Below are 20936 nucleotides of genomic sequence, written 5' to 3' on the forward strand. Positions count from 1 at the left end.
CTTGGGACCACAACAACAACAACAGGCATAAATAAAACTTTAAGGAGTTGGCAGCCCTAAAGATCCTAAATAAACGTGGACTTGCTGATAAAAGCCATAGTGCTTTTTTTTTTCCCCCCAACAATAAACATATGTATTCTTTCTTATGTAATCCTCCATGAAATATTGAGATTGGTTTTGATGTATTTTTATGCCTGTTGTTTTATGTTTGCATTTTTATTATTGCCATGTTATAGTGATGTACTGCACAGTCTGTCACAGGATAATGTTCTCCTTTGTTGGAAAACTTGAATATGCAGGAGGTCTGTTCTGGAACTGTCTTCCTCAGTCTGTACTGTATTTCCATCTGCCCTTGACCTCCAGTCTTTTGAGTGCAATGCATGCAGGAATCTCAGAATGAATGGATCTTGAATTTGGCTTCCGTATGTTTATTATATTCTTGGAGCAAACAACATTTCAGTCTTCCAGCCGTTGGTTCCTTCTCTGTGTTAAAAAATATACTGTCCTGAATAGCACTTAGACTTGCAAAACCAACAAGCATCTCTAAGTTAAAGTCCTGTCAGTGATCAGTGAGCATCTTGTTTAGCTTCATTTACTGTATGTCAGATATTCATGACAATCATGAGTTGGCTCCCTACTTTCATATCAGAGGTTAATGAGCATCTTGAGTTGTTTCTCTTCATTTTTGTCAAAGATTAATGTGCATCCTGAACTGTTTCCCCACATTTATGGAAACCCTTGTCGTTAATGTGGCTTTTTTTTTTTTTTTTTAGTAATATTTTTTCCTGTGGCCGACTGTACATTTTCGTATATAACAATGTGGGTAGGTTTATTTGCATTTTTTTCCATTCACATGAACTAAGTTTTTCACCTGGTTATGATTAGCTTGGTTGATGGCGAAGTGCAATCTTCCTGGAGAGTTAATTTGACTGATAGCCAAGGAAGCTCATTCTTTCCTTAGCACAGAGGAGTATTGAATTTTATGCACCCTTGATTTAATATTCATGTTATCAGATTTGTCTGGTTCTGTCAGATGAAAACAAACTGACTATAGTCATATATGTATTTTTGCATTTTTATTATTGTCGTGATGATATAAGATTTTCTTTTTTATTTACTGTAAACTCCCAGTTATCTCATGGCACAAACTAACAAACCTCATTATTCTATCTATCTATATACCTAGGCTGCTTCCCCTAAGGAAAGGGAGGTAGCCGAGACAGGACGACACACTCTCAAATACATTCATTCGCATCTTAACCCCAAAGGGGAGAAGGGACAGATCCTCACTGCACCACACCGCATGAGGATCAACTGCGCAGTGCAATCAGCAACATCCGCAGCAGGGCCTGACAGCAGAGCTGGTTTACCCCTGCCACATCATAATAGACCCATCCCCTTACCCGCACCTGACGTGATAAGCTGATCAGATCAAATGCGGGAGAATATTCCCTCAGGGCTGCGTCATCATTTATTCATTCACAATTTCTCTCCATTTATTTCTGTCACTCACAGCCACTCTTCCTTGCTCAACAGACATCCCTATCGCATCCAGTGCTCTCTTCACACTGTCCATCCATCCTATTCGTGGTTTTCCCATCAGCCTTACACCTCTCACATCAGATCTGGTTATCTTTTTCACCAATCGCTCATTATCCATTCTCTCCATATGCCCAACCATCGCAACACCCTCTGCTCAACTTGATCAGCCATCTCCCGAACAACTCCAGTTATCCTTCGCACTTCATCATTTCTCACTCGATCCATATGCGTCACTCCATACATACTCCTCAGACACCTCATCTCCATTACATTCAAACTTTTCCTCTCTGCTGCACCCATATTCCATGTTTCAGCCCCATATAACGCATTCGATACCACAACACCCTCATACAGCCTTCTCTTTACATCCGTTCTAAGCGAACGACATCTAAATGCCTTTTTTTATTCCTCCCAGCACCTTTCCTACTTCATTCATTCTAAACTTCACTTCTGCATCTATTCTTCCATCCACAGCAACATGCGACCCTAAATACTTAAAACACTCTACCTCCTCAAGCAACTCACCATTCAAAACTATATTCATCCTCCTACCATCTACCAAGCTCGTACACATCATCACTTTACTCTTATTCTCATTTACTTTCAGTTTCCTCATTTGACACACCCTTCCAAATTCCTTTACCAACTCTCTCAATCCCTCTTCTGAATCAGCCACCAGTGCAGTATCATCTGCAAACAGCATCTGCTTCAAATTCCACTCTCTATCATCAACATTCACTAGACTCAGACGTCCACCTAGCATTCTTGCATTCACCTCCCTTACAACACCATCCATATAAATATTAAACAACCAAGGCAACATCACACATCCCTGTCGCAGCCCCACTCTCACGGGGAACCAATCACTCTCAGTATTACCTACTCTTACACACACACTACTATTTACATAAAAACTTTTCACCCCTTTTAGTAACCTACCATGAAGTCCATACAATTTTAAAACAGTCCACAAAGCCTCCCTATCAATTCTATCTTACGCTTTCTTTAAGTCCATGAATGCCCAAAACACATCCTTGCCTTTCGCTAAATACTTTTCACACACTTGTCTCACAGCAAACACCTGATCCATGCATCCCCTCCCTCTCCTAAAGCCACACTGCTCATCACCAATCACTCCCTCTGTGCCCTCTCTAACTCTCTTAATTAACACTCTACCATACACCTTACCTACAACACTCAACAGACTTATACCCCTAAAGCTAGTACATTCATACTTATCACCCTTACCTTTATACAGTGGGACCACACAAGCACTTGCCCAGTCAATTGGCACCATACCTTTCACAAAGCACACATTCAACAATCTTTCTAACCATTCAACAATAGTCTCTCCACCACCCTTCAGGCATTCCACAGCACACCCATCCATACCTGCAGCTTTCCCTTTTTTCATCTCCTTTACTGCCTCCTGCACTTCCTCCTTCGTGATCAAAGAATCATTCAACTCTCCCAACACATTTATTCCTTGCACCCTTCCGTCTGCCACAGTCTCAGCCTCCCTTTCCTCTTCTACATTTAACAATATTTCAAAATACTCTGCCCATCTCTTCCTTACTGCATCCATCTGAATTAACATCCTTCCATCCTCTACTTTTACTTGCTCTTCCTTCCCAGACTCTCCCTTTTGCACCCTTTTCACCTCCTTCCAAAACATTTTCTTATTCTGTTGAAAGTTCTGTCAACCACCTACCCCATCTCTCATCTGCTGCCACTTTAGCAGCATGCACAGCCCTTCTCTCCCTGTTCCTCTTTTCCATATACCTCTCATATGACACCTCATCCTTCCTCTGCAGCCACACTTCATATGCACGTCTCTTCTCAGCCACAGCCATACTTACTACCTCGCACCACCATTCACTTCCTTTTCTTACACCACCACCCACACGTCTCACACCACACACATCTTCCGCATGCCCCACCACAGCATTCTTAAACAACTGCCATTCCTCCTCCACACTGCCATTTCCTGATCTTTCACTGCATTCCACTCATCTTTCAGTTTCTCCTGATACTCTCTCATTTTTTCTCTTTTATCCAACTCACTTTCAAAACCTCCCTGCCACACCTAAGTCTCCTAGCTCTCACCCATCTCTTACCTACTCTTAACTTTCCCTCCACCAGGTGGTGGTCAGACATACCTCCACCCTCCCCTCTCAAAATTCTCACATCCAACAATCTTCCTATTACATTCCTGGACATCGATGCTCTATCAACAACCCTTCCACTCTCGTGTCTCACCCTTGTATACTTATAAATATCTTTCTTCTCAAACAGGATATATCCAATCACCATCTCTCGCTCAACGCACATCCCTATCATTCGTTCCCCATTTTCATTTCTTCCAGGCACACCATGCATACCAACTACACCTTCAACTGCTATATTTCCCACTCTAGCATTCAGATCTCCCATCATTACCATATTCACATTCGCTCCAAAACTCTGCATACACTCATCAACATCATTCCAGAAAGACTCCCTCTCTTGTTCATCCCTTTCACTACCAGGCCCATATGCACTCACAAACACCCACAACTTTTTTTTTAAATTTCGCTTTCAACCTCATTATTAGGGAAGCAAAAATCTGAATAGCGTCAACTGAGAGCATGTCACTAACCACATAGGAATATTCAGCAAAATCTTTTTCAGTACTATAGTATGATAAGCGCAGTATAATTACAGTATATTTTACTGTGAAATACCGTATTGTTTTTCAGTACTGTACTCTTTGGGGTTGTTTTCTATATGTTCAGTACAAGTGTGTGTGTGTGTGTGTGTGTGTGTGTGTGTGTGTGTGTGTGTGTGTGTGTGTGTGTGTGTGTGTGTGCACGCGCGCGCGCGCCCCATGGAGGGGCTGGGGATAGTACTGCATAAACAAAAATATATAAATTATCATCATCCAGCATGGCTTTGGCAATACTGTATTGTGATGGATTATTGTATTCCTATTGAATTGTAATACTGAGTCTTCTTTTTGCATCTTTATTATTTATAGTACTGTAGTGTGGAAAAGTATGCCTTCATGTTACCATCTCCAGCTGTTTTTATAGCTGTATGGAAATATTTTGATGTGCCCCATTGGATTGAAATGCTTTCTGACACTGACTTTCAAATCACGTAATGTAGTAGGAACTTCCTTTTCAAGTCGTTTCCCAACGTCTGTTGACTTAAAATGGCTCAGGATCCTGCATATAAATGTCAAGCAGATTATTTTGTGTTGTAAGTAACATTCTTTCCTCCTCCTCCTGCCCTCGGGTGACTTTACACACCCCTTTCTTTCTTGCTTTCCTCTTCCTTCAGCCTGTGGGTGGCTCTACATTGAATGACAAACCAGATGGTTTCCTGTACACCAGGAAACTATTTCCTGTGTTAGGTGGTAAATGTATAACCAAGTTATGGCACCTGGTGGTTTAGTGAGTAATTAAGGTGCTCCAATAGGATGAGCCAGTGCAGGTTTATATCCAAGGGGTGGTTGAGGTTTATTGCTCATGTAATGCCACTCAGGGATTAATGAGGCTGTTCACTCTCAAATGCAGGGACCAACTTGCTTGGCTCTGGGCTCCTATGCTCCGCATGGGTCAACATAGGATTGGATGATAGATGGAGTAATATTATGATAACCTTATTTACCTCCTTATAATGCACACTGTTGTATAATGCTCACCCATGATTTGGGAAGTGGGTATTTAGGGAAAAAAATCAATTTGATCTGCTAATTATCGATATTCATCATCCACTAGTAAATTGTGAGACAAAATAATAATCTTTCATCGCTGCCTCATGTTTGCTAATAGGTGATCAGCTGTATGTTGCTTAACATCTACCGATGTGCTTGGCTTTGTGCATTCGCTCCGTGAGTGTGCATATCTAATGCACAGAATGCTTTGTTACTTGCTTGTTTATGCTGTCTTAATGCACATTCATCAGAGTCTGAATTGTTGAAATCTTAATAAGTAGTAAGGCCATCGAGTGATTTGCCACTGAATATTGGTGGTCATGGTTCAGATTCATTATTTGTGCCATTTTGGCGAACAGGGTTTTGTGGGTACCAGTCACCTCGACCCATAGACGTGTCCCAAACGAGTGTAATTAGCTCGGTGATTTTTGAAGCAAAATTGTTTTGGGGAAAGTGGGCAGTATTTGGCAGGAAATACAGTATGTTAGGTGGAACATACTGTATAAAATTAAGCTCTCTAATGTCACAGCTGTGGTTTTTAAATTTGAAGAGAATGTCAGCTTTCTTGTGAGGTCGAGTCAGGATTTAGAAGTCTCTCCATTGCAAAAGAAGGTTATATTTCTGCCACTTTGATGCTCTCTATTTATGGATCAGTTGATGATGATGGTCATTATTATACTTGTAGGGTGGAGTTGGGATTCTCAGGGCTGGCTGTTTGTCGGGTATGCTGTTGATATTTCTCCACTGTGATGCTGTCAGTGTTTATAGGTCTGTATTTGGTGTTGATGATTCCAAGGGGTATTCAGCATGTCTGTTGATGATTCTCCAGTTTTGATGCTTTCTCTTTGTTTATGAATCTGTATAGGTGTTTGTGGTGGTGGAGGTGATTATGTTTGAAGGAGAGTCAGGATTCCAAAACTGTTCACTGTATAATATTCATATTTCTTTTCCAATTTTAATGCCTTCTTTTTGTTTATGGATCTTTTTATGTGTTTTTGATGATATTGGTATCTGTCAATTTAGATTTTGGTGGCTTATGATTGTATGTGATGATTTCTTAGGGATAAGTTTGGGGTGCATAGAATGGATAGGATAGAAATTTGATCTGTGAAAGATTTGGAGTAAGGAAATCTGTTTACCAAAGAGATGAAGTGCGTGCTTAGATGGTGTGGTCATATAGAGAGAGAGGATGCAAAAATGGAGGTGAAGAGGGTATGAACGACATTGCAGGCCAAGAAGATGGTAGATGGATATTGTAAATTTGTGTGTGAGAAGGAGAGGGAATTGTCAAGACTGGGGAACTTACTGGGAAACAGGATGGTTGCATGAATTGTGGGTGGAGGAGCACCCAAGAAAGGTTTGGCATCTCCCACCCATCATTATTTTTTCTTCTTTACGTTGTAGTGGATTAACTCTGAGGATCTGGGGCTTGAATGATGAGTGAATGAGTGTCTGTGGGGAGTAGTTCCCAGCTGGCCCCCCCCCCCTCTATTTTTTTTTTTTTATTGTTTTTTGAGAGAGAGAGAGAGAGAGAGAGAGAGAGAGAGAGGATTATGGGGCAGTGATTATGTGAGAGGTCATATACTACTTTAGATAGATCATCCAGTTTGACGACTTGGTTTTCCTTTCACAGCTTACTTCCCATAGCTCATGGGAGAATAATGTAGTTCTATGGCTGTTTGTTCCCTCCATATGACTTTTCATAACTAGCACCATATTCTAGTTTTAATCTTTGGTTTCTGCTCAGTATTTAAGAGAGAAAACAATTTCACGTTAGTTAACCCATGAATTGCGTAGTTATTATTATTTTTTTTTTAAATCCCACCCCTTGGCAAAAAAAAAAAAAAAAAAAAAAATTCGTTTATTATAAACTTGAAGATAAATATCCAGGACATCATCTGGGGGAAAAAAAAAAAAAAAAAAAAAAAAAAAAAAAAAAAACGTCTTTGCGTAGCGCCATGCGTAAGTTTGCATAGAGGTGGAGTAGTTAGCGGTGATGCACGGCCACTGGAGGGTAAGCAGTGCCTGAGCTGTGGCACGCAACGTGACACTTCCCAGCCAGAACTATGGCTCTCAATCCACGGGTGAAAGTAATCAGAGAGTAGCAGGTCTGAATGGCTAGTGAAGAGGTATGTAAAGTGAGGATGGGGAGGAGGCAGCCTCATGAATTCTGTGGAGGTCTTGAGGTGTGGTGTTTAGGATGTTACCATGTTCAGATGGTGCTGTAGCGGAGCCCAGTTTGGCCCAGCATAATTATCTAAATCAACTTGTTTCCGAGATTCTTTCTGCTGTCCATAGGTATACTCTTTTCATCTTAACTTGGTCCAGATTTTTATCCTATTGTAGCTTGTTCCATGCAGTTCAGTGTCAGAAAAAGGTAATGCTACCTCTCTACATCCTTTCCCTAGCACTTCTTTTAGACTAGCATCAGATTCTCCTGTTATCTACTGTTACAACTCGGCATTCAAAATGGAGAGATGGTAATTTTAAGCCAAGCTAGGTTGAAAGAGTATAGTGACATTAATGTTTTGAAAACATTGAGTTTATGAGATGCCTTTGTACTGATGTGACTTGTGGGTTGAGAAAATGTCATGTATGTGTCCAGAGTTAATCCAAGGATGTAAAGTGTCTTTACTGGGAGTCACAGATTAAAAAAAGGAGATGAGAGTGCATTTGAGATATGTGTCTGGCATGCTTAGAGTGATAGTTTATATATATGATAAGGCTGTCGTTCTGCTTTGTGTAAGTAGTGTTAAAACATTGGTGAGTATTGCTGGAAGCTTGCTGCATTTGTTGAATTTTATTGTTGTGAATCCATTGTTAGGTAATTGCCATAGGACATTACTATTATTAAAGAATGGGGGAACGGGTAGATCATGAAAGAAAAGTGAGAGAACTGCAGCAACAGAGCATCATGGTCCACTTGAGTAACACTGGTGAGGAAGTGGAACACTTTCAGTTTCATCCATCATCCACTTGGAATTGCAGGATTATTGGGGCAGATCAGTATATTTCAATAAGATGAAAATATCCATCCATCATAGATGAAAATATATTTAACAAATTTGTTTGAGATCTAAAGGCACCTTTTGCACACTATTACAGTACTAATTTTTTACTCCTTAATTCCACAGGTAACACCAAATGTATTTCTGGAAAGTCCATGGAGGTAAAAATTGCTGTACATGAGGGTTGGATTCCAGCAAGAAAGATTTTCTCATTTATTTTAATAATTATATTTAGGTCTGCAGATAATTGTGAAAATGTATATTACAAAAACTTAACAGTTTTTATAGTCATTGTACCTAAATTAAAATGATTTTGTATGTCATGTATTTTTATGTTTTGTACAGTTTGTATTGCTTTGTTGTTTATGTATTGTATGTTTTTTTTTTTGTAATGTTTCCTTCTTCCCCTCTTCCTCCTACCCTACCCAGCCATGCCATACCCTGTCTTACCCTGCCCTGCCATCCTCAACCCTTCCCTGTCATCCCCCACTGTATCCTTCTCTAATGTCCCATGCCCTACCCATCCCTGACATCCTCTATCCTACCCATCCCTGACATCCTCTATCCTGTCCAGCCAGGTCCTTGCCTGCCCTACCCTACCTTGACTTGCTATCCCCTACCTTGTTCTCTCCCCTATACAGCCTTGACCTGCCATCTTATACCCCATCCAGCCTTGTCCTCCCTTAACCTTAATGCCCTGCCATGGCCAACCTTGTTCCAACTTCCCCTTAATGTATTCTGCCATCTCTTACCTTACCCAATCCAGCCATTCCTTACCTTGGCCATCTTCTCTCAGCTTTGCCTTGTCATCTGCCCTGCCTCTTCCTGCACTATTGCTCCCGTCTGCCCTTCAGTCTCTCTACACTACCCTACCTATCTTGCATCACTCAACCCTACCCTATCTCCCTACACACTATCCTTTTTTTTTTTTTTTTTTTTTAACCTAGCCTTCCTCTTCATTTCCTACCCTCTCATTCCATATCCAACCCTCCACCATCAACCGTGTCTCTTCCTGCCTTGCTGAATCTCCCCTGCTCTGGTTCTCCTTACCATGACCTTCCTCTCACTATCCTTCCCTCCCTCTACCTCTCTACATTGCTACACAGTTCACCATGTGGGTCTACAATTAGCTCTTAATGCCTGTAAATCTATTGAAAGCCTATATTTTGAGTCAAGTTTACTCTTTTCTGATGTTGTACTCATACTTAGATAGTTGACCAACCTACATCAGTCTTCTTTCCAGAGGCTTACCATTACTCCACCCACACTATCAAAATTTACTTGCTGTCCACACATACACCCTCCATTTCCAATTCGTATACAACCTCTACTCTCATGTCCTTCCTCTACATTCTCTTAACTTCTTCCCCTGGCTCTTACCCCCCACTACTGCATTTTCTTACTCCTAATCCTCTCTGTCTCACCCCTTGGCCTTCCTTCATATTCTCTGACATCTATCTTCGCATTCATCTGTTATCCATGTTTACGATGTTGGGTCTGAAGCATCAATTGGCTCAGGATTTGCTGTATTTTTTTCCTTCTCAGTCCCAGGGGGTGCACCGGGGGGGGAGGGGGGGGACCGGGCCTGGTGCCCCCCCTTAGCTCTCTTGGTCCTTCAAAAATTTGTATATATTTATTTCAATAACAGCAAAACATGAAAAATTGGCAAGTACAAACAAAGAGTAACACATGAGCCAGCAGCTATCTGACTCTAAACCTGCACGTGACCTCTCGGTAATTATCGGATTACCTGACCTCACCTCACAAGCCCCCCCCACCAATAGATAATTCCTGGATGCACCCCTGCTCAGTCCTATCAGTTTACCTTACCACCTGTTACCAGCTTACGCACAACAGAACTCTCTCTGATATGTTTTGCCTTATGATGTATGCTTTACTCTTCATTATCTTTTGTCCCTTTTGCCGACTCCCTTAGTGCACTTTCTCTTTAGTCATCTTTCTCCTCTTTTACACTCCCATGTTCTTCAAATTCAACAGTGGCTGTTTCATTTAATATTTAGAAAGAAATATGTACCGTACATTTCTGCTGGGTCCCTAGTCATTATAAGTACTGTATACCTGTAAATGAACAGGTTGATTCAGTATCTCGTCCTTCAGTCTCCTTGGGGAATTTTCTTTTTCTTGCCATTCTGGCCTCTGATTACCTCCCTATTATCACTTCTAACTTCAAGGTGGCCTGGTTTGACATTTCAGCTAATAAACCCCGTGCAGTAAAACAGTCCTATTTCCCTAGGCATTATCCATGACGTAGAATAAGACGATGACAAACTGCACTAGCCTGCCTACATATTGGTCATACCCAGCTCACTCGCTCTGTAATGTCCAGTGAACCACCTCCTTGCTTTACCTGTGATGTGCCCCTTTCTGTTTCACATATCGTTTTAGACTGTCCAAGTTATGCTACTGCATACACCACTGTCTTTCCTTTTCCAGTACACCTTCATCCTCATCCTTTTCTTGGAAATATTTTCGTGGAGTTCCAGCAGTTTTCTCTAGATTGTGTTGTCATTTCTAAAAACAATCCATAACCTTCATATAATCTAAAATTCCCCTTTTAGTTTCTAGTCATCCTTTGCAATGTAGTTCCTCCATACTCCTTACTATACCTTAAGCCATATGAGCTTTGCTATCTGGCACTTGGATTTCGTTCACTCACTCACTTTACACCACCTTTCTTCAGCTCACCCTACCCTGTCTTTGCATGTCCTACCCTACCCTTCCTCTTACCCAATGATTCCTCATAGTACCCTACGTGTCTCTCTGTACACCTCCCTGCCTTTCCCTAACCTACCTACCCTCTCCCTACTCTGCCCAGTATCTTACCTTACCCAGTCTCTTCCTAACCTGTCCTCTCTCTCACTTCCTAATACTGCCCTGCCTTTCCCTAAGCTATCCTGCCTCATCCTACACTTCCTTTGTTTAACCTACCTTGCTGCTTATAACCCTATTTTACCTTATCTTAATCTGCCCTGCATATTCCTACACTCCTTACCTCCACCTACCGTGCCTTTTCTCTCTCTGCCCTTCCTTGCCTCTTCCTGATGTGCCCTTCCCCTCTATAGCCTCCCCTTCTTATCAAACCGTTTTTCTCCCTACCCTACCTTGTCATTACTTACTCATCCTTGCCCCTCAGTCTCCTACCTTGTCCTGTCTCCCTCCTCAACCTTGCCTCTCCCTACCTCACGTTGTCCTAAAATATCCAGCCCTTCCTTCCCCTGCCATGCTTTACTCAACCCTGCCACTCATACCCTACCCTTCCACTCCTTAAACTAGCCTACCTGGCATTTCTTTACCATACTCTGCCCTGTCATCCCCTACCCTGCCAAGCATCTCTTTACCTTCCTGTCATCCCATTCCCTGTCCTGCCCTCCCTCTTAGTACCTTACCATCCCAGCCTCCTCCTCCTTTGTCATCCCCTACATTGCTGTGCCTCTCCCTAATTTGCCATGTCCTGCACTTCTATGCATCTGCCTACTGTACTCATTCCATCTACTTTCCTTGCTCTTTCAAACCTTTCCCCTTCATTTCTTTCATCTCCTTGCCTCTGTGTGCCCTTCCTTGTTTCTTCCTGCCCTTCCCAGCCTCTCCCCTTGTTCTTTGCATCACCGTACTCCTCTTTGCATATTCCTGTCCTTTCATATAATTCTCTGCTTTTTCTGACCCTCCCTGGATTTCCCTTTGCTTCCCTTACTCCCTAATATCTTTCTTTCTTCACCATGCCCATCCCTCACTCCCTTCCCCCCCCCCTCCCCTACCCCTCTCCCTTTCCATCCCTTCCCTCCCCATCTTCCTCCTTCCCCTCCCATAGCCATCTCTTCCCTACTCTTCTCACTCCTCTACCTACTTACCTCCTGCTCCCAGCCCCTCCCCCTTAACCCACCCCGCCCCGTCCCGTCGACGTATGGGTACGTTGCAACATTTTGCATTTGCCAGTCCCGATGACGTACTGGTACGTCGTGCAATTGCAAGGTCCCTAATTTGCACAATTTTCAGCTTTCACGCGTGATTTTTCATACGTATACACGAGACACCTTCCTCTCTTCCTCTACAAGATGCCAAGCAGGGACAATGCCTTACACTGCATAACCTCCCCCCTCCCCCCCCACTCCATTTTCTCAGCAATTCACCTGTTACCAGTAACCTGGCCAGTAGACATTCAGGGCCAGAGTGATTCCCCAATCGTTGACAATGTGGAGGACAAAATTTACATAGCATTAGAGGAAGAAACAGTCAGAAATAATGATCAGGTAATATGGCAAAAGAAGGTCAGGTATGGTGACGAGTTAGTGAGTGAAACAATGCTTATAATGCCTATATTAGTTTGAAAACCAATATACTCTCGTACTACATATAAATTTGTACCGAGTAAATCAATAAATACCGTTTAGGAGTGGTGTGAAATAGTTACCCTCCCATAGAACTCGTTTTCTTTGGTGCCAGCCTGTTAGAAAACCTAGTCAGGTAAGGAGGTACTGGTACCTGGATCGAGTATTTTAAACCTCAGGTGAGCGATTGCTTTATGAATTTTCGATGTTTCTCACCAAAAGCGGAGGTTTTGGCCAATTTTTTTTTTTTTTTAAATACCTCAGGATTGGGGGGGTGTCAGAGGTGCGAAATAGCTCGGGACGTGACGGGTTAACCCTCTCCCTACCCCCTCACATCACCTACCGTTCTCCCCACCCCCTCACATCACCTACCGTTCTTCCCACCCCCTCATTCTCCTCTCCCATTCCCTTCCTCCTCCACCTACACCCCTGTCATCTGCCACTCTACTTGCCCCTACTCTCCATTTCATGTTTACTTCTCAGAGTGTCCTTCCCTCTGTGCTGCCTCCTTTCCACCATAACCATACCAGCCTTCACCTCCACCATTTACATACCTTCCTCCCCCTCCACCACCACACTACCCTACCTGTCTTCCCTCCCTTTACAGTCACAACACTCCCTCCCTTCTACAACCACCACCCTGTCTCTACTCTTCTGTGACCACCAGTCTGTCTGTATCCCCTCTACTACCATCACCCTAACCTCCTCTGGCCTTCTTCCCCCGGCACCACCAGCCTACCTGTCTACCTCCCCTCCCCCTTCTACCACCACCACCACCAATTTACCTGCCTCTTCCACTCTGCCATCATTAACCCACCTGCCTCTTCCACCACCAACCTACTAGGGAAAACCCCCTTCCTCCTCAAGCACGACCACCATCCAGCCTACCTCCTCCCCAATACCAGTACTACAGTATACCAACTTCCTCATCTGTGAAAATGTAAAGAAAGAAGGAAGAGGACAACGAGCATTGACTTGAACAGCATGTTTATTACAAACATTTTGACATTTAAAATGTCGTCATCAGTGATCTAAAAGGGGAAACTAAAAATAAAGATAAAACACTAATAACCAACCACAGTAATGTGTAAGTGAAAAAGCACACACCAACATACAGTATAAACATGAAAAAGTATGATATTACAAGATTCACAATGGTCTCTTGCTGCTGAGTGTGGAGGGGACCCGAGTGTTCGGCCTGTCCTGCTTAACTGACGCATATGTTTGTCTGTCCTAACCTTGAAAGCACGGATTGTGCTACCAATATACCCAGCCTGGCAATCTGGGCAAGTGAAATAATAACAGACGAACGTAGATCGTTCGGAACAAGGTCTTTGGCATGAAATAATTATTAGTGCCAGGGATCTTATATTAATGTAATAGGCCCATTTACCCACAAAAAAAATATCCAAAATCAGTTCACAAGCTCACAGATGCTCTGCTTTCTCAGTAACCTCAAAGATTCCAGAGGTAGAGTGGCACCAACCTGATTTCATTCAGCCAACTTCCTGGCTTTGGTAATTACTTTTTTAAGTGCCAGTGAACTTATATTGATGTATTAAGCCTATTTAGCCAGAAAAAAAAAATCCAAAATGGGTTCACAAGCTCATAGCAGCTCTGGTCAATCAGTAACCTAGAAGATTTCGAAGGTAGAGTGGCACCAGCCTGACTAGATTCGACCAACTATCTGGCTTTAGTGATTACTTTTATTAGTTCCAGGATTCTTATATTGATGCATTAAGCCCATTTAGGAAGAAGAAGAAAAAAAAAAAGCTGGCACAGAGGGGTATCAGTTTTTGAGTGGCACCAACCTGACTAGATTCAACCTACTATCTAGCTTCACTGATTACTTTTATTAGTTCCAAGATTCTTATATATATGTATTAAGCCCATTTAGGAGAAAAAAAAAAAAAAAAAAAAAAAAAAAAAGAGCTGGCACGGAGGGGTATCAGTTTTTATTTTCCCAGCGTGATACAGGTCAACCCTTTCTCCCACATTCATATCTCCCTCCTCCCATCGTCTTTCGTACCTCCCCTCCCCCATCATCTTTCCTACTCCCCTCCCCCATCGTCTTTCCTACTTTCCTCTTCCATGCTCTTTACTACCTCCTTCCATTTTCCTACCCCCCACCTTCCTCCTTCCCCTACCTCCTCCTCTGTCTCTGTCACCTCCTCCTACCTCTTCATCCTCCCTTCTCATCTTCTCCCTGCTCTTCCTCTCCTCCTCCTCCCCGCCTCACCTTGATCCCACACCCATACCCCCACCCTATATCTCACATCCATACCCTCACCCAATCCCCAATTCCACACCCATACTTTATTCCACACCCATGCACTCACTCCACCCTGTATTCCACACCCATACCCTTACACCACCCTGTATTCCACACCCATACCCTCACACCACCCTATACTCCACACCCATACCTTCACCCCACCCCCTGTTCCACACTCATACCCTCACCCCACCCCCTGCTCCACACCTATACCCTCACCCCACCCCCTGTCCCACACCCATACCCTCACCCCACCCTCTATTCCACACCCATACACTAACCTCACCCCCTATTTCACACCCATACCCTCACCCTACCCCCTGTTCCACACCCATATCCTCACCACACCCTCTGTTCCACACCCATACCCTCACCCCACCCTCTGTTCCACACCCATACCCTCACCCCACCTATTTCACACCCATACCCTCACCCCACCTCCTATTTCACACCCATACCCTCACCCCACCTCCTATTTCACACCCATACCCTCACCCCCTATCCTACAGCCCCATCCTCTATCCCACACCTACACCTTCACCCCCTATCCTACAGCCCCATCCTCTATCCCACACCTACATCTTCACCCCCTATCCCACACCCACACCTATACCATCTATCCCTCACCATCAGTCCCTCACCTCCTATCCCACACCCACACCTATCCCATACTCATATTCTCACGCTCTAACCAACCAACCACCCCCTTTACCACACTGTCACCTCTATTCCACACTCACATACCTGGTCAGTCATGCACTATTCTACATCCTCACCAATGTGCCCAATCCCACACCGTCACAAACTTCCCACATCCACACCTATGCACCATATCCCACATGCACACCTTCCACCCCCCCACACACACAGTCTTTATATATATATATATATATATATACATACACACACAGTATATTATCCCACACCCTCATCCTCACCTGCACCACTGTGTCACCCACCAACTCTATCCCAGAAACTTATTCTCAACCACTTCCAAACCCACACACACTGTCACCCCCTATTTCATACCCTCTTCCTCAACCCCTTTCCTACACACTTATCCTCACCCCCTATCCCCCTCCCACATCCTCCTCTTCACCCCCATCCCACACCCTCTTCTTTACCCCCTTCCCACACCCACCCAAACCCCCATCCCACACCCTCTTCTTTACCTCATTCCCACACCCTCATGCCTGCAATCTCACCCCCTATCCCACACCATCATCCTCATCCACTGTCCCACACCCACACCCCATTCCCACACCATCATCCTCACTTTCTATCCCACATGCCAATCCCATACTCTCACCTTCACTTGCCCCTCCATTGTACCCTCACCCTTCTGTCTCACATTCCCATCCCTTGTCCTATACCCTCAAACATTTAATTTACACCCTTATCCCGCGCCATCACTCCACCCTGTATTTCACACCCATACCCTCACCCCACCCTGTATTCCACACCAATACCTACATCCCATCCTGTATTCCACACCAATACCTTCACCCCACCCATACCCTCACCCCACCCCATGTTCCACACCCATATCCTCACCCCACCCCCTGTTCAACACCCATACCCTCAGCCCGCCTCCTGTTTCACACACATACCCTCACCCCACCTCCTATTTCACACCCATACCCTCACCCCACCCTGTATTCCACACCAATACCTACATCCCATCCTGTATTCCACACCAATACCTTCACCCCACCCATACCCTCACCCCACCCCATGCTCCACACCCATATCCTCACCCCACCCCCTGTTCAACACCCATACCCTCACCCTGCCTCCTATTTCACACCCATACCCTCACCCCACCTCCTATTTCACACCCATACCCTCACCCTACCCCATTCCACACCCATATCCTCACCCCATCCCCTGTTCCACAGCCATGCCCTCACTCCACCCCCTGTTCCACACCCAAACCCTCACCCCCAATCCTACAGTCCCATCCCCTATCCCACACCCAAACCTACACCTTCACCCCCTATCCCACACCCACACCATCTATCCCTCACCCCGTATCCCACACCCACACCTATCCCATACTCATATTCTCACACTCTAACTAACCAACCACCCCTTTTACCACACTGTCACCTCCATCCCACACTCTCATACCTGGTCAGTCATGCACTATTCTACATCCTCACCAATGTGCCCAATCACACACCCACACCTACGCACCATATCCCACATCACATCCCCCCCCCCACATACACCATATATATATATATATATATATATATATATATATATATATATATATATATATATATATATATATATATATATATGTGTGTGTGTGTGCAGTATATTATCCCACACTCTCATCCTCACCTGCACCACTGTCACCCACCAACTCTATCCCATAAACTTATCCTCAGCCACTATTCCAAACCCACACCCTAGCCTATCCCACACACACCGTCGCACTCTATTTCCTCTTCCTCACCCTCCCTGGTACACCCCTTATCCTCATCCCACACCCTCATCTTCACCCCCGATCCCCCACCCTCTTTTTCATTCCACACCCTCCTCTTCATTCCCCTTCCACACCCCCATCCCACACCCTCCTCTTCACCCCCATCCCACACCCTCCTCTTCACCCCCATCCCACATCCTCCTCTTCACCCCCATCCCACACCCTCTTCTTCACCCCCTTCCCACATCCTCTTCCTCACCCCCATGCCATACCCTCTTCTTTACCTCCTTCCCACACCCTCATCTCATACGTGCAATCTCACCCCCTATCCCACACCTTCATCCTCATCCCCTGTCCCACACCCCAATCCCACACCATCATCCCATACTCTTACCTTCACTTGCCCCCCATTGTACCCTCACCCTTCTGCCTTACATTCCCATCCCTTGTCTTATACCCTCAAACATTTTAATTTACACCCTTATCCCCTATCCCGTGCCATTACTCCCTATCCCACACCCACACCCACTATCCCATAGCCTCATCCACAATTCCACTCTCACTCCCTATCCCACACCCATACCCTCACCCACTGTTTGACACCCTCTACCCAACACCATCACCCACTATCCCACACTCTCATCCACTGTCTCACACCCATACCCTCATCCACTATTTGACAACCCCTACCCAGCACCATCCACCTCTGTCGCACCTTCACCCTCTACCCCACATCATTGCCCACAATCCCACATCCTCACCCACCATCCCACACCCTTACCCACTGTCCCATACCCTCATCCTCACCCACCATTCTACACCCTTACCTAATATCCCACAGCCTCACCCAATATCCCATGCCCTAGTCCACTATCACCCCCTGTCCTTCCTTCACACACCCTCTCAGCCCATATCCCATAACCTCAACCTTCTGTCTCGCACCTTCACCTCTGTACCCCACACCCCCATCCCCTGTCCCAGGCCCACACCCCCATCCCCTGTCCCAGACCCATACTCTCATCCCCTGTCCCAGCCCCACACCCCCATCCCCTCTCCCAGCCCCACACCCCCATCCCCTCTCCCAGACCCATACTCTCATCCCCTGTCCCAGACCCACACCTCCATCCCATAACCCAGACCCACACCTCCATCCCATAACCCAGACCCACACCTCCATCCCATAACCCAGACCCACACCCCTATCCCAGACCCACAACCCCATCCCCTGTCTGACCCACACCCCATCCCCTGTCCCAGACCCACACCCCATCCCCTGTCCCAGACCCACACCCCATCCCCTGTCCCAGACCCACACCCCCATCCCATATCCTAGACCCACACCCCCATCCCATATCCTAGACCCACACCTGTGTCCCAGACCACACCCCCATCCCTTGTCCCAGACCACACCCCCATCCCTTGTCCCAGACCACACCCCCATCCCTTGTCCCAGACCCACACCCCCATCCCTTGTCCCAGACCCACACCCCCATCCCCTGTCTCAGACCCACACCCCCATCCCCTGTCTCAGACCCACACCCCCATCCCCTGTCTCAGACCCACACCCCCATCCCCTGTCTCAGACCCACACCTGTGTCCCAGACCACACCCCCATCCCTTGTCCCAGACCACACCCCCATCCCTTGTCCCAGACCCACACCCCCATCCCTTATCCCAGACCCACACCCCCATCCCCTGTCTCAGACCCACACCCCCATCCCCTGTCTCAGACCCACACCCCCATCCCCTGTCTCAGACCCACACCCCCATCCCCTGTCTCAGACCCACACCCCCATCCCCTGTCCCAGACCTACACACCCATCCCCTGTCCCAGACCCACACCCTCATCCACTTTCCCAGACCCACACCCCCATCCCCTGTCCCATACTATATCCCCATCCCTTGTCCCAGATCCACACCCCCATCCCATATCCTAGACCCACATCCTCATCCCCTGTCCCAGATCTACACCCCCATCCCCTGTCCCATCCCAGACCCACACCCTATCCCATCCCAAACCCACACCCTGATCCCCTGTCCAAGACTGACACCCCTGTCCCCTGTGTCCAAGACTTACCCCCATCCCCTGTCCCAGACCCACACGCACGCCCTCATCCCGTCCCAGACACACACCCTCATTGTCTTTCCCAGACCCACATCCACACTTTCATCCCCTATCCCAGACCCATTACCTTATTCCACTATCCCAGACCAACATCCTCATCCCATATCCTAGATGCACACCACCATCCACTGTCCCAGACCCACACTCCTGTCCCCTGTCACAGACCCACACCCCTGTCCCATCCCAGACCCACACCCCTGTCCCATCCCAGACCCACACCCCAATCCCATGTTCCAAACCCACACCTCCATCCCCTGTCCCAGACCCTCACCCCCATCCTGTAGGAGAATCTGAATGAGAACTTAAGTGAACTTCAGGTAGAAATTGCCTTTTTCCTGCAGTCCACCTTCCTCTTCTTTTTGGTATAAGGGTGGTATTGAGGGATGCTTATTTAACCAGGCACCAGAGTCACCTGTTCATATCAGTGCCACCACATGAAGGGATCCCTTATGTGCAACATGTCATTATTAAAGTGATATAAGTAACATTTACAGTAATGTTAAGGTTTAATATGCAGAAAAATTCACTAAGTTAAAGGTGCCTTGAATCCTTCCATGCCACTGAGAATACTAGCTTTAACCGGCTCTTGGAAGGGTAGTAACGGGTGACTCATCCAACTTGAGAGGAGCACACTGGACTACCAGCTATCTTTATGTAGGCTTAAACTTTTTATTCTGGTGATGTATTTGGTACTTCATTCTTTCTGCTACCATACAATTTTGTTCAACTTATAGGTGACTTTCAAAGCTGGAGGAGTTAGATATAGCCTCCATTAACCCCTTCGCTACTAGAGGTCTGCCCTAAGCTGAGTAAAATAATCTGGTAATAGCAAAATTGAAATGTAAATTGTCATCAGACTGAAGAGGTTTGTGTTGAAGACTAGTTTTTGTTTATTAAGTGCATCATGAAATGATCTGGAATATTGTAAAGGCCCACAAAGCACTACAAAGCTTCTTGTGCCACCTTCACTGTGACCGTATATTTTGCCAGACATATAATCCCTGAATACCGTACATGTTGATTAGATGATACAAAACTTTATATGGTTTAGGCACTGAAAGTGAAGGCTTTCATGATTTGTTTGATATTTTAAATTTTTCATATAAGCTCAAGCAACAGTGCAAGTTTATACCCTTTCCTGCCCTCCTACAGGCTAAACTTCAGATGCAGATGGCATGCTTGGAGTTGCAAGCTGAAGTCCGTTGAGGAAGAGATGAAGAAAGCTTAAAAGTCAAAGGAAATTATCGAGTAAACCCCTGATCTCCTTGACGAAGGACATCAGCACTCATCTGTCTCATATTGATGCAATACATTTGTAAGTACAGTCAGCCAAAAAAATATTGACCATCTTACTGCACGTATCATTCTGAAACACAGGCGAAGCATTGTGATATATAGGGCACCCTATAATTATTAGTGCAAATATTGTCCTATAATTATTAGTGCAAATATTGTCCCTGGTAATTATTACGGCTCAGTCACATAAAGTGTCACATACTGGATGGTTAT

Source organism: Coenobita brevimanus, chromosome 111, assembly GCF_032717465.1.
Source record: "Coenobita brevimanus isolate Jiangsu-jjx chromosome 111, ASM3271746v2, whole genome shotgun sequence".
Taxonomy (NCBI): domain Eukaryota; kingdom Metazoa; phylum Arthropoda; class Malacostraca; order Decapoda; family Coenobitidae; genus Coenobita; species Coenobita brevimanus.